Source organism: Lytechinus variegatus, chromosome 3, assembly GCF_018143015.1.
Source record: "Lytechinus variegatus isolate NC3 chromosome 3, Lvar_3.0, whole genome shotgun sequence".
Taxonomy (NCBI): Eukaryota; Metazoa; Echinodermata; class Echinoidea; order Temnopleuroida; family Toxopneustidae; genus Lytechinus; species Lytechinus variegatus.
In genome coordinates, this window is record NC_054742.1 from 59974191 (window position 1) to 59988219 (window position 14029).

Below are 14029 nucleotides of genomic sequence, written 5' to 3' on the forward strand. Positions count from 1 at the left end.
TTAATTTTCAGATTCTTATTCTAGCTCACTCGCTTTTCTCACTCACAAATTGCTCCAAACATTGGCACCATATATCCAAAACTCGGCCCTCTCATGAGCTTGCCACATGAAACAACTTCCATATACTTCTTCCTTTCTTTTAAGTTACCCAACCGATAACCTGCTTTACTTTTTAACACTTTTCATGTTCGCATGCATGCTTTGGGATGGGAAGTACAAATATTTCTATGATGGGGGAGACACTGATACCACCCTCCAAAGTTTAACTCCAGAGCAAATAGTAAACTACGCATAGTAAACTACACTGTATACAAAACAAAATATTAAAAAAATGTATACAGCAATGTAGCAAGGTGCTATATTCATTGCTTCAAATTCGGAAACGGTTATTGAAAATGTCAAAATATTTTTCCAAAATCTCTTTAAAATCTAACAGAACAACAAAAACCATGTATTACACCAAGTTGCAAAAATATATAGATGTTTAATTTTGGTTTGAAAATATGATCTGCTCTTTGCTCTCTGCTGAATAATACTGTATAGCGCCATCTATAAATACAACCAAATAGTAGGTGATGCATTTTTCAAGTACATCTTTCATTAAATGCAAAAATACAATTTATTAAAATTTTCAACTCTTTCTTTTACTCTCTCACTCTCTCCTGCCCTCATCATTCTTCCAATGTCCCCTTCTCTGACAATTCTCTGGTATGCAGTTTATATCCTTTCAAAGATTTTCAGCAAACCACAAACAGAACAAAATAAAAACAAACATTCAGAGAAACAGACTTTATAAATAAGGCAAGATATGCTTTACTGCATAGAATATTTCTTGATACAATCAACATGACTGCCACAATTTATCCCATCACAATCTTAAGTACAACTTCAATTAAAATTATGATTTTTATTAAACCTCCAAAGGCACTGGTATGATCATTCATTTGCATTACAAAGAATTTTGCCTTTTTCATACATAGCAATAATATTGAAAATATGAAACAGACATAATTTCAAAAATAAAGATACATACGTTTTGTGCCAAACATAAGTAGCTTCATCATAAACTTTACACATGTCAAAACTGATACCATGTTGATCACATCATAAGTCTAAAAACGCAACGCATAGTGGGTTTGCATACCGATCAGGATGTGCATTAATAACTGTTATGTGAAAATTTTCTCACAACGTATATAAAAACACACAAAAAATTCATGAAATAATAATTATACATACATTTCTCACTTTAACCCCTGAAATCAGATTGCATGTTCAATCTGATAAATAAGTCAGAAAATTTTTCTTGAAAATAGCAGAATTTGATTTTTTTGCAGGGCATTGATTCCACCACCATGCCATAATATACTGGGGCCTGTTTCATGAAAGACAACTATTTTGCCATGATTGTGGTGACTACAATGGAAAGCTTGACTGCGATTGGCTGCCCGAGTCCTGTAACCATGATAAACTGGTTCTTTAATAGCGCAATCGATATTGTCTATGTGATATACATGCAGCATATTACAATAGTACACTACAACATAAATAGAAATGATTTTAGATGTCTTATAAATGATTCTACAGACGTACATGACCGAAGACGGAATGGTAAACTGTTCCGCACTCTGGGACCGCAAAAATCAAATCTAGCTTTCCCCTTTTTTTAAACAACTCTCAGAATGTGTAAGATTGAAGATAGTAGTTGCCATAGGCCCATATTCTGAGGTCAGGTTTAACTTAGACCATGGTCTAACTGTGCTGAAATTATGGGAAGCCAGAAGCGTCAAGATTTTTATTATGATGTATGTTTCTTATGTTTACTGTGCTCTTTCCTAATTCATCGATGGTGAAGACAATCATTTATTTATACTTCTTAGACAATTATGAATGGTTTGAGAGCGAAATGAGCTGAAATATGATATCTCTACTGTTGGTGATTCATGTAACATACTTAAACCACAACTTTAAACCTGAGTTTAAGTTAAACCCGACTTCAGAATACGGGCTATCATGGCTAAGTTAACACGGTTAACATAACTGATGGAAGTATTTCGTGATATGAGACACTGCAGTTACATTAGCTCCACTTGATTTTCAGATTGAACATGCGACCTATATTCACTTGGTGATGGCCAGAAATGTTATGACATTAAAAACTCCCCAGCAAATCTTCAACATTCCTAAATACAGCCAGAAAAAAATTGTTCTCTTCATACACTAAGAAATAATTATAAAAGAGGAAGAATATATTTCTTATAAATACAAAAAATGCATGATTTGAATAAGAATATATTTATTTAAGAACAGAGACATATAGGCCTATACAGTAGCATTACAAGCAAAAATACAGTGGGTCCAACATGGTGGTGGAGGCAAAATTTCAAAAATGTTAACCTTCTTAATACAAAAAAAACATACATTAATAAAATAATTAATTTCACCTTTTTCCCTTTAATTTCTTTCTTTTTCATCTTCTCTGTCTTTTGCCCTATGGTCATGAAAGTCCACCCTCCATCTCTATATGCCAGTGGATATAAATATATTTATATTCATGTGTTATCATGCTATTTTATAACCATATGCTGGACAAGCATAAAGAGAGACACTATGAACCAATTCCAAAGGAGGCATTGACATACATTCTAACTTTTAAATTCAAACAGAATTTTCAATCCTCAAAGATTTTCCTTAGAGTAACAAAGTGAACAAAGCAAAGTGTCCATTATAACTTCAAATAATGATATGCATTTGTTCTTCTGTTTTACACACAATTTTATTCTGTAAAAGTAAATTCTATCATCCGTTTCTATTACTGCTCGTGTCTTCATCTACTGATATACCTATTTTTAAGTTACTCGCATAACCATTAATGGCTAGTGTGGTTTATTTTCAGGTAACATCACAAGTATGCCTAAATCAGATGTGAATCGGTAATTTCATTACATATATATTTATTCAAGAGTGATTGCCCCATTGCTCATACCCACATGAACCAGTTTTATGATTCATCTATATAAATAGTTTAGTTCAGCCCACTTTTCCACATCATGGAAAATCTCCCGAAGCTAAAGGGATTGATGAGAACTAATCATTCCCAGCTGACGGAGACATCCATGATGAAAATGATTCAATTTGGGGCAATTGGGAAACAGTCGAGAAATAGTCAAAATTTGTGTGGCCTATATTTTTTTGTGATTGAAAGTTGTTAGCATCTGATCAAGCCAATTAACATTTTGAAAAATTATAATCATACCGCTTTGCAATAAACATTACAACAATAATAATGATGATAATAATTATAATAATAATAACAATAATAAATTGGTACATTTATATTCCATATCAAGTCACAATAAACATGAACAAATGACATCATTTGGAAGAGCAAGTCAAAATTTCCATTAATGAAAAAAATGAAAGTGAATTACGATTTACTGTCTATTTGAGAAATTGACCAACAAGCTAGTCCAAGACCTAAAACCAAAATTTACATTGCACATGCAGTTGTAATTTCATAACTTCACTCTAACTATTGAGTTTATACTCTGTTGCTTTAATGCAATGTTTGACTGGATTTAATTTTCCTTCAATTCTTTTTTAAAAATATCTTTCACTATCTATTGAACATAATTCAACCTCAACAGTAACGACACATACAAAACATGGAAATTAAAAAGAAAACGAGCAAATCAAATCTCCAACTTTGAAAAATGAAGTGCAAATATGTCTATTCTTTGTTGTTTTTCCTTGATTGTTAATTTCCCAGAGAAACCTATTTTAAACCTCTTTGTTCCCCCAATACTTAAGGATAAACTTGATCCATACCTTCCTTTCCATTTAACACCCATTTGTCAATTCTGTAGTCTGCTTCCAACACAAAGGAACACAACAGGTGACAATGGGTGCTTTTACACCAGACCAAACAACAATACCTGGGAAGTTTTTATATGACATTTTACCTTGCTAAAAAACATGTTATTTTGCTGTTGCGAAAACAAAGTAGTTGTCATATTCCGAACATGAATTATCTACAAAAATTACAAGAACAATTGCAAAAAGTTCTCCAAATTTGCTGGATAGTTTCAATGCACAAGCAAAAAAAATCACAATGGATTTTGCTTTTGATGCAAAGCAAGAGATATAGGAATGGGAGTCTTCTTGCAGGCAGATATCAATATATCACAGTGTAACAGTAACAACTAAACCGTTTTCACCTTTGTGTTCTTCTGAAAATGCAAAAAAAGGGTTTTGTTAGGTGTAATAGAGGGGGAAAATAGGGTAGGTCATTTTTTTTTCGTTTTAGATATATGAAAGTTTGTTTTGTGTGCAATAGAGACTCCTCACATATCATCAGAGTCATGTGCATGAATGGTATACATAAATTGGACATTGAGGATTCCATTCACCAGTGTTATTAACTTGGGGGGAAGAAAAATTGAACAATTAATGAAAATTAGGATCAGTTGGCAGGTATTTTTTCTCAAAAATTGAATACAAAAAACATAAATTTGTCAGTTCTTACTACAGTCAGTCAGGTTACAACAAACAAAGGTTGTTCTTTTTTTGGAGGGGGGGGCTTTCCTTTAGATTATCTGCTATTTTAATGCCTAAAATTATTCTTGTAATTTACAGATATTTTTGGTAATCAGACTGGTGTGAAGGCACCTCTTGAGTTTAACCTACTCCAGTTTCTATCAACCCAAATACTGCTGGCAAAAACGGAAGTTCTATCTATCCTCCTCATTAGACAAATTGACAACATCAGTTCAGGCTACCTTTACAGAGGACCACAGGTTGTCTCTCAAATTTAAGAACAAAAACCAAATTGGTGATGACCAGTGGCAATTCAAGGGGGCCAAGGGGACACACCCCAGACCCCTCTGCCCAAAGACTGCAACAGGTCTCCCCTAATGAATGATAATAATGCTCCTTTTTAATACTTGATGTTTTTTTTTTACCAGATTGCTATGAAAGCATGAATGCTTGTAAGCAAGCAACCAGAGGACAGACGGCTTAACATGCTTAAGGTCCTCTCCGAAGGACCTGGTACAATGCCTTACCAAAGGGCACTAGCGCGACAAGTGGGAATCGAACCCGGGTCACCGGAGTACGAATCCCCCGCTCTACCGTCTGCGCTATCGCACCTTTTTTAATGAATGACCATTGTCTCGAAATTCTAATGAAATCAACCAACCTTTTTTAGTGCCCTTCATTAAATGAAATAATGGTCTCATGCAAGAAAAGGTCCCCATCCTTTATCCCCTTTTTGGCTTCTTCCCAAAATCATTATTATACCACCCCCCTTTTTTATTGGCATGTCCCTCAATTTATTTTAAAGTCCCACTATCTTCCCCACCCACCCTAATTTTCAAAATCTAGGATATGCCCCTGTTGGTAACAGTTTACATTAAAGGTTGGTCAAATAATAAGTAATTTTCATCCTCACCAGGATATATATGATTGACTCCCAAGGAGATCTTGATGTCAAGGAAGTGATATAACTTATTGAAAATGACATTGTCTGGATCGGGGAAGGGGTGTTTGCCAACCTTCACAATGCACGGTAACATTAAAAGTCATGAATAGAAATTAAATTATCAAAACAGGATAGCTAACACAATAGCACTATGTATTCCCTCCTACAAAACTAAAAACTTACAGTAAGACACTTTATCAGTAACTACTAGCATGCATATATGGAGAGGGGGGCGGCATGGGGCACTCGCCCTTAAAAACTTCTACAACAGATGGGACAAAACGAAGGGGAAAAGAGAAAAGGAACAAGGGCAGCAGACAAGAGTGTTTTCAACCTCTGCACTGTAAAAAAGCTGTGCAAAATTTTAAGCCTGTCTCTCTAACTATAAGTTCTTTAACTTTAAAACAATTGCTTGATATTTTTAAAACTTGTTAAAAACTTTAAACAATTGTTGCTAGAGTGACTGGGTAAAACAGCATGCTTAAAATTTTGAACAGCGTTTTCACAAATGTGTATTAGAGGTACTTTAACCAGCAATGTAATAAAATCAAACATTCTGAAGGTCGAGTAATTGAAATCCGCCATTTTGCATTTTCTAGGACACTCAATCATTTCAAAATGTTTGCTTGATTCAACATGAGTGAATTGTAATTGCAGATTCTAAATATATCTTCTGTATTACTGTATGTCAATTATCTACATGTTAGTTGAAAAACATAAATTTCATATAATTCTGTATTCAAGCACTAGAGAAATATAATCCATTACGTCTTACCATTCAAGAAAATGACTTTGAACTTATAGCTTTGAAACAACAGCTGAAATACTTAAAATACTCTTAATGACTCATTTACTACTCACAAATATCTATGCTTTATTTTGAATGAAATGGTTTAATTGAACAGAATTACTGAGTTTTGATAACAGTTTGTAATGGTATATATTTTTGTTCAAAACCCAAGTCAACCCCTACAAAAGTGGATTTTAATAAAAGGGATAAAAGTCAAACAAGTATGATGATGAAAATTTCTCAAAAATTCAAAGATAAGAAATTTCAACTTTTCGCTAATTTCCCAAAAGCAGTCATAATATTGTGCACAAGTGTTGATATGAGGTGAGAGAGTTGAAGATCATGAAGGTCATATACTCACCCTTTTTAGCATATATATGAAATATAGAATATTTCCATATTTGCAGTCAAGGGAAGGATAATGGAGAGACAGGGAGAGATGGAGAAAGAGTTGGGGGGGTGAGGGGGAGAAAGAGAAATGTTATCACTTTATAAATGCCAGAAGTAACATAGCAAAATAACACAACAGACACTGATTTGTCACAGACAAATAAATCTGATTTTTCAGCAATTATTTCTTGCATGATTTGATTCATCACATCATAAAACAGATATTGGGTATTTAATCCACCTGACACAATCACACATACGTACAAAAAACTAGAATTTAATTCGTCATGCGGACGAATTAGGTGGTCTGTCATAATTTTTCATTCAGAGTCGGCTAATGTATAAAATGAATAATTTAGATATGATTGATAATCTTCATTCTAGACATCCTAAGAATAAATTTTGACCATTGCTCAATGTGATTATTAATGTTTCCCATAGACTTTACACGTAAGCAATTTTGAGAATTACAATTCCAATATTGCAAGTGAAAAACGGGCATGATCCCGGCATCTGATCAAAAAGTGGAGGGCACATTACCGAAAGCCCAGAATCTCAGCTATAACATATTAAAAGCTCCGGCAAAACTGACAAGAAGAAATGGAGATATGGCTCACGAAATAGAGGAATGTCGAATCTAGTTTTGAGAAAAAGTCATGTCCCATAGAGATTACACACAAAATACATGTGATATGAAAAAAAACAATTATAATCTGTTTTATCTTGCTAAATTTTAACTTTCATACCTTTTAATTATCATATCGGATCATGTAAGAGGTGGCAAAAAGAAAAAAAAATGAAAAAAAAAATCATCTTTTCTACCCCAGGAATCGAACCTCCGCCCTCGAGAAAGCAAGTCAAATGCGTTATCCATTGAGCCACGATATTCCCCATAGAGATTACACGTAAGCAATTTTGAGAATTACAATTCCAATTTTGCAAGTGAAATACGGGCATGATCCCGGCATCTGATCAAAAAATGAAGGGCACACTTCCGATAGCCCAGAATCTCAGCTACAACATGTTAAAAGCTCAAGGAAAGCTGACAAGAAAAAATGGAGATATGGCTCACGAAATAGAGGAATGTCGAATCCAGTTTTGGGAAAAAGTCATGTCCCATAGAGATTACACGCAAAATGAGGAAAAATGACATGCCTCTTTTCATCGCTGTTTTACGCAATGATGCGTTTCTCAAAACGAATAATCATGTTTACTGAGGAGAAAGAGTACATTATAAACTACAACATATTGAAATCTGGGCGAAAAATGATCTATATTCGAGAAGTTACAGCCAAATTTGCATAAATTTGATGACGTCATTTTTGAAAAAAATGAAATTTTTAGTTTGGGCGCCTATTTGATGACGTCACGATATAATTTAGGGACAATGGTGACATGAAATCAAATCTACAACTAATACTCTATCGATATATGAAAAAAAAATTGGGGGTCAACGGACTTTTTAAAGAGCTACAGTGAATTTACAATAGGCATGTTTTTGCCCATATATGGCCTATAGTGAGAGCTCGCGCGCACACGTGCTGCAAAGTTTAACGGGTGTTAATTTCGTTATTAATGGTTGTAGAAGGTTGATCAAGGTATCAAATTGCTCAGAATTTTATTAGCAATGCAATGATATTAAAAAAAACGGTTTTTCTGCGTTGTGTTAAGGTGTAACGCGCGGAAACGCGCGCGCATATGTGCGCGCGCGCAAATTTTTGAAATGCTTAAAATGACCTGAAACGTACCCAAAAAATTTTATAGGTCATTTGGACGATGTTTTAACCTTTGACGCGCGCGTACGCGCGCGTCATGACCTCTACATGACCTTTGATGACATTGACATTTGACCCTTGACATGAAGTTGATGTCATGTAAATATTGTTAATTTTTGATAATTGATAATGAAGATATGATCAAATGAAGAATTTTACAAAATGGCGCGTAGATGACGTCATCATAACCATATGACCTTCAAAAGCTTAGTATGCCGTCTCTATGATAGATTCTATGTATGACGAAAAAATCAGCAAAATTGATTCAGCCAATTCCGAGAAAAGTTGGCGACAAACATAGGTGCTAAAAATAAATAATAAAGAAAGAAAATTCTGACGAAATCAATAGGTGATCTGTCATAGACAGACCACCTAATAAAACTAAATGTACTCTGAACAGAAGTATACTGTTGAAATGCAACATAAACAAAGAAAACACACCGTGTTCAATCTCTAGCCAATGGAACACAACTTTGTACATCTTTCATGTCAACAAATGTTACAGAGGATAGGGATGTGTAAGGGCGTCATTTCCCTGACATATCCATGGCAGTAAGCTGATTTTTTTTCTGGGGGGGGGGGAAGACATGTAACAATTTTCAAAGAAACTCAAAGCAAGGGAGTAAATGCTTTTGCATATTTTAAAGTGAGATACTTCATGCACACTTTTGGTGAAAAAAAAAGAATTTTTCAAATTTTCATTTATTTATTTAATTATTTATTTATTTATCATTTTTTTTTTTGGGGGGGGACTGCCCTTATATATATACATTCATTTATTGATTGACCCATCCATAGATCACCTTTTATTTACATCCAGAATAAAAAATAATGACATGGTCAAGCTACGCTTAAAGTAAAACCTTATACATACAGAAACAATTTTTTAAGAGATAACAATTAAAAGTATAACAACAAATAAAATTTGTTTTATTCTGTTTCATCTTATCTTATTCATATCTCTGCATTTTATGTTTCATCTATCACAGTGCTTGGCAGGTCCATGGTAGCGTAGAACCTTGCTTGATTCTCTTCTCGGCCGAAAATACCTGAAATGCATTAAAAAGAACAATAATTTTGTTTGGTTAAAATGTATGAAACAAACAGATCTAAAAGCATGTTTAGGGGAAATATGAGAAGCTCAATAATTTGCAAGCAGGTAAATGCTTTCACCAAAAACTTAGGTTAAAGTTTGAAACTATTTTTAGTAAGTTTTAACAAGTTTAAGCAATCTCTAAAAAGTTTGATTGCTTATAATGAACAGTTGTTATAGTGAAAGGTTTAACAATTTGCTTAAAACTTTAAACAATTTTTTAAGTGAAGAGTAAAACACATCATGGTATTGTTCTGACTCTGGTCTCATTAGCTGAGGGCTGTTAGTTAAAATCCTATTCAGTTTTCTTCACCAAGACATTTGTCCACATTATGCTGCACTCAACCCAGGTGAAGTTAATGGGAACTGCATAAACTTAGTCCATGAGACGAAAAGTACATGTTAACTGCTCTGCTCAAGCCAGGTAAATTGATATGTAAAATTCTTGAAGTTTCAATTTTAATTTTTATAGTACATTAAAAAAATAATTATAGTCATTAACACAACAAGTGAAATAGATCAGCATAATTATCACCACAGATGTTTAAAAAAAAACCTTGGAAATAAAAGGCTACTCCACCAATCTTTCCTCTGTTAGGCTAAACATTGTTTATATTAACTCTCTGGTTTGAAAAATAAAGGTGATTTTTACATTTTTGTATACATCCATGCGCATCACAACAGTATTCATCAATTTCAAAGACAAAGACAAAACTTGGAAATAAAATGCCCTCCCCCCTCCCCATATTCCAGTCCCTCATGCACCCCTATACTGGGATTAGACTCCTCACATAGGGGGTTGATTGAGGACACAGGGAGATAACACCCCCAGTGAATGCACCCTAATACCTTTGCCAGATGATAGGAAAGGGGGGAACCTGTTTGAGATTCAAGCACAGCTGTATGCTAATGAAGGACAAAGGGAATAGCTGAGTAGCAGGTGCGCTGGTAGAGGACAAAAGACAAAAGTTTGCTGGTCAGGGCTGGGGCTTGGGAGGAGGAGCCTTATCAAGGAACACGCCTTGCCTTGCCTAGCCCTCTAGTCACCCTCATCCACATGAATACACACACACACCCTCTGACCATCTAGTCCTTTTGTCCGTGAGTCCTTCCGCTGAGAAAACTTGGGATTGCAATCATGATTTAGGGGATGGGGAGATAAACCGAAAACAATCAAGTGATAAAAGAGTTGTTACAAATGATATTTCGACATCAGCCAGTCCTTCTGTTGAGTCTTCACAAAAGCAATGGTAGTACTATGGAGCTAGTACTGACTGACTGAAATATGTAGGCAGATATGGTTCATGATATTTGTTTTAATAATAATATTGATAGTAATAATAAAAATTAAAACAATAGTTATGATAATAAAAATAATTATAATTACAAAAATAGGCATTTATATCATATCATCTATTTAGAAATAGTCTACTATTTTTACCCCAGCTTTAGCTCGAGCTGCCATTCAAGGAATTAATCATGTTGCATATTCACTTAATGTGGGTTGAGTGCAGCACAAGAATCAATTACTTGCTGAAAGGAATTACATCTTAGAAGGGATTTGAACCCAAATGGCCACAACTCTCCGTTTCACAGTCCAGAGACTAATCCACTAGGCCACAACGCTTGTATTACAACATCATCTGTAACATAAAACATTTGACAAGAAAAATAGTTTAGTCGAGTTACACTGCCAAGCGTTCAAATGTGTGGGGGTGATTTATTTTTCTTCATCCCCCTCAAAATATTTTCATGAAATAATCTCGATGCCAGATCCTGGGACCATTAGAGTCAGTAAACCACCTCAACAATGTTTGCCTAAGAAATAAGTTTTGTATGCTCTGGGGATGTATTCAATGACTGATGCTTGTAAATGATAACAATCTTATCAGTAAGGTCCAAACTTGAATGAAATACTATTCTATTATACTTCCTTGTTCGAGACACACCTGCTGTGTTTAAGTGGTGACTTTGAATGTTTATTTCTTTAACAACATATTTAATACCATTTGGTCAAGCATTGAGGAAACAAATCATTAAATCATTTTGATAAGGATATAGTTATGAACCAGTCCACTGCCATGATAAAATTCTCTCTCTCTCTCTCTTTGCAGAGTTCAAACAAAATTGTAGGTTACATGAAATGATCATAATGAACAATTAAAGACAAAAATGTAAATGCCCATATATTGCTGTATTCTTGCAAGCATCATATGATTGATAATCACCACATACACATTTTCAAAAGCTTTGTGGACATCATGGAATATATTGGGCACCAGGGGAGCATTTCATGAAACAAAACAGTAAGGATCATAGGTTATAAGCTACTGAAATCCTTTCCTCTGATTGGCTAAGAATGTATAAGTTAATGAAAAACACTGATCATTTGTCTTATTGTAGGACTGTTATTTTGACCTTTGGTTTCCTTTAATAGTTTAGTTATTTGTAGTTCAAGCTTTGGTATTTAGTTCAGCTTTGTTTAAATTCTCCATGATTCTGTTGTCATCCATTTACATTTGACTTTCAACCTGCTTCTCCTGTCATTCCTTTCCTATTCAGATGTGTTCATTCATTACATTCTCACATCTGATTCTTTTGTTCAACATTCTTATTATGTAATCATCCCAACATCTTATTCATCTCCATCCTCTATCTCTTATTGGTTATTTTTATGAATTAGACTTTTCCACTTTCAGTTGGCTTCTCCATTCTCTTTATTTTCATTGGTTGATTTTGTGTAATTTAAATATATGCTAATTTTGTATGAGTTTTACTGAGGCAAGGAAGCCCAGCAAATATAGCAGTGTACAACCAGACTCCTTCGGTTTAAGTTCTCTTTATTTGCATCTCAGTTTCACTTATTCCCCTTCAGTTTGATGATTTAGAACTTCATTTATTTTCAACTCCAAAGTTATTATTTTCTTCACCCCTACATTATGAAACACTCCCCATTTCTTTTTATTAAAAAAATCAATACTGAGCATTATTTCCTCTAATCATATTCCAATTAGTAAAGGCCAATAAGCAAAACAACATATACATGTACATATATACTAAGCATCATTTCGTGACAACTATTTGACTATTACAGTTCAACAAACGTATAGCCTACTAATATAACAATCATATTCACTAAGTCGTTTTATTTATTAAAAGAAAAATACATTTCTGTGAAAAAGCATTGTTGAAAATCTACTCAAGCAAATACATGGCCTACCCTCTCACTGCAAATTCAAGAGTGATTGCTTATAAAAAGTAATGATGTATCGCAGGTTAATAATAAAATTAATTTCATAAATAGACAGCAGTTATGTCTACTAGATAAATGACAGCTGCATCTATATTGCTTTGACTCTTTGATTATATAGTAATTCACTTTTTTTTGGTAAAACCATATCACTTGGACCCTTCTTTGGAATACAATGCCATGTATGCAGCATCGTGATCAGTTACTACTAAAGACCTCTATTCAGAAAGACAAAGATGTGAAACCCCTCTTGGCCAAACCTGGACTGACCGTGAAAGGGGAGGCTCAATTGGATGAAATAAACACAAAGTAATTGAAGTGCAGCAATATATACAAGCGCATCACACTCTGACGTAAACCCTGACCTCCTTTCAAAACTCTGGTGTAGCTATGTTCACACTGCCCGGTTCACTGTCCATCATAGGCTGTGTTCACAATTTGCTTTGAATGCTCATGTTTGATTGATGATCTGGGGTTCTGTTTCATAAAAGTTTTACAATATATAATTTACAGTAACAGTTAAAAGCTACTGAAATCCCTCAATTTGATTGGCTGATAGTAAACTTGCTATAATCACTGTGCATTTGTTATTATAACAAGTCTTTATAATAAAGGACCCAGTTCTCCATATCTGTTAAAGGTCAGGTGTACCCCCAAAATGTTTATCCTACCCCCCCAAAAAAAAAAAAATAAGGGTATTGCTGAAAAAAATAATGAGAATCAGATGATTGAAGAAAGCATATTCAGCATTTACAGTGTCCTTGTTTTTTTTTCTTCTTCTCTCTCTCTTAGTTTAATGATTTCTAATTTGTATATTTTGTATGTTCTCCATTGTAAAGCGCTTTGATATGATTTCATGAAAAGCGCTATATAAGTTTAAGTTATTATTATCAGTAGTAAAATAAGTTAAATGTATAATTTCATTCAACAATTGGATGCACATGAGTTGAGAAATGCGAATGAGGATGCCAATGGAAGAGCAAACAACATCACACACTCATCAATACTTTTCTACTTTGGATGATGAAACATAAAATTTTTCATTTCTTCAACATGGTTGTTACTTATTATGCTACTGTATGACCAACAATTCACCTGCCATTTTAAACTTACATTATCAACCCAAAACCTATTCAGGAGTCTATATGATTTACTCAATTGGGCAATTCCATAAAATGATCAACCTTTTTTGTGCGTCCGACCCCCATTTTTCTCGAGTCTTACTTCACTTCATTAACTGGCCAAGTCATGG

General features: G+C 34.1%; 1 long non-coding RNA gene across 1 annotated transcript in view; it reads right to left on the minus strand.

Moving 5' to 3' along the window:
- Positions 1–9367: 9367 nt before the first annotated feature.
- The window catches only part of LOC121411536, a 30390-nt gene continuing 25728 nt past the window's right edge, over positions 9368–14029 (minus strand). Inside the window, exon 3 of the long non-coding RNA XR_005969484.1 lies at positions 9368–9483. This is a non-coding gene — a long non-coding RNA (uncharacterized LOC121411536). The remainder of the gene's footprint in view (positions 9484–14029) is intronic.